This window comes from Lithobates pipiens, unplaced genomic scaffold (genome assembly GCF_037356315.1).
Source record: "Lithobates pipiens isolate NorthernLeopardFrog02 unplaced genomic scaffold, aLitPip1_a1.2 Scaffold_7, whole genome shotgun sequence".
NCBI classification, from domain to species: Eukaryota; Metazoa; Chordata; class Amphibia; order Anura; family Ranidae; genus Lithobates; species Lithobates pipiens.
In genome coordinates this window covers 8,837,024-8,839,127 of record NW_027507892.1, presented here as the reverse complement: position 1 = coordinate 8,839,127, position 2,104 = coordinate 8,837,024, and the positions used below count along the sequence as shown (strand labels likewise).

Genomic DNA, 2,104 nt, shown 5'->3' with positions numbered 1-2,104 from the left:
GTTCATGTTACTGTCAAAGCCAAACAATAACTTTTATATGTGATTTCTATAGTCTAAAGAAGAGGGTCACCGTCCTATAATTTTAACAACACAATATCCCCAAAATTGATGGAAAATAAAACCCAGTGAAAAAATTGGACTTTCTAGGTACTCTGTGTTGCAATAAACAAGTGTTTCATAAAAGATCCCAAGAAGTATACTTTGTCCTTTACAATTATTTATTTATACCCAAACCTTAGTCTTAAATGGGTTGTAAAGGTTTGTTCTTTATTTTCTAAATAGGTTCCTTTAAGCTAGTGCATTGTTGGTTCACTTATCCTTTCCTTCGATTTCCCTTCTAAATGTTTTTTTTTCTTTGTTTTCTTTGTCGGAATTTCTCACTTCCTGTTCCTCCTCGGTAAGCTGTTCAATAAGCTGTTCTGGCTGACTAAACACCGCTCGGATGATGGTGTGAAGTTTACTGAGGAGGAACAGGAAGTGAGAAGTTCTGACAAAGAAAAAGAAAACAAAGAAAAAAAACATTTAAAAGGGAAATTGAAGGGAAAGGTAAGTGAACCAACAATGCACTAGCTTAAAGAAACCTATTTAGAAAATAAAAAATGAACCTTTACAACCCCTTTAAAATAAGGGCAGTTAAGGCCATAGTAGAGATATATTGACATATATATTGACAGGTAGAATAAGACATATGATGAAGAAATTAAACCTATAAGCAGGCCCCAGAGTTGCCACCAGCATCGGTCAAGCCAGCCCATGGTACCTCCATCATTTTCTTACAACAGGAACGAGATAAGATACCATACAGCTGTAGCATGGAGGCCATCTTGGTTACTCACATTCTCCCAGCCCAAAGCCCACCTCAAGAAATAAAGGAATGTCCACGCGATTAGCTTACTAACCTTACTTTAAAATGAGTACGCCTTTCTCCCGGTACAGAAGTACGCCATTTCCTCTATCCACAAGACATCTGCCGTACTGTTTGATTCAAACTCAAATTTATTTAAGGAATGTCAACCAGAACTTCCACTTTCCCTGCTGTAGGTTCCCTGAGGCGGTTTCTCTTCTGAGGCCTGTACCAGGCCTACCCCAAAGGGCATTTCGCACTTTAGACCTACATAATGATGCTCTGCAGGCTATCACTCCCATTAACCTTGCAGCTTTAGTTTTTACGGCCCCAGTTTATAAAGGAATAAGCCAACCCACAGTCTCCCAAGGACAGGGTTTCCCTAAAAGAGGTATTAACCCCTACTTACAAGACTTCAATATGGTTTTACATACTTATTACAACTGCAGAGATTGCATCAAGTACAGGCACCTTACATAAAAAAACAGCAGGATAAAATAATGTTAACATCGGCTCCTCAGGCAGTGTGTTGTAGGTTGTCAGGTCCGGACGGTAGAAGTTCAGATTCAAGATGGTGGTCCTTTCCAAAGAACATGGATATGTGATCCTCACAGGGGCAGCCAGCTTTGTTATGGTGGCTCATCTGGCTATCAAGGTGTCAAAAGCTCGCAAGCAGTATAAAGTAGAGTATCCTGACATGTACAGTAGTGATCCAGAAAATGGCAAGATCTTTAACTGCATACAGCGGGCACATCAAAATACTTTGGAATCATACCCTCCCTTTTTATTCTTCCTTGCTGCTGGAGGACTTACACATCCGCGTGCTGCTAGTGGTCTGGGAGTTGTATGGATTGTTGGCAGAGAACTTTATGCCGCTGGGTACTCTACAGGTGATCCAAAGAAACCTGCAAGAGGAGCCATTAGTTCTTTCGCCCTCCTTGGTCTGTTTGGTTCCACTGTATGCTCTGCCTTCAAATTACTTGGCTGGTCTTTTAACCCAAAGACATGGGTCTAACCAGGAAAAGACAGCAGATGAGACCAAATGTGCTAATTGTTGTTGCTGATTCAGTTTATGATTTATCCCGTTAGGGGTAAAATAATACCTATTCAAAATTAGTACCGTATGTTGTTCTCTAATTAATCTGTATTTTCTAAATAAAATGTTTAAAAAGTTAAAAAAAAAAAAAAACAATGTTAACATATAATAATCCCATTCAAGGATGAAAACAGCACAATCCCTAAAGCGTATCTTCACTTTTT

At 39.3% G+C, this 2,104-nt stretch overlaps 1 pseudogene; it reads left to right on the top strand.

Moving 5' to 3' along the window:
* The first annotated feature begins 1,415 nt into the window (after nucleotides 1-1,415).
* On the top strand, nucleotides 1,416-1,859 carry LOC143959322 (glutathione S-transferase 3, mitochondrial pseudogene; annotated as a pseudogene).
* Nucleotides 1,860-2,104: the final 245 nt, after the last annotated feature.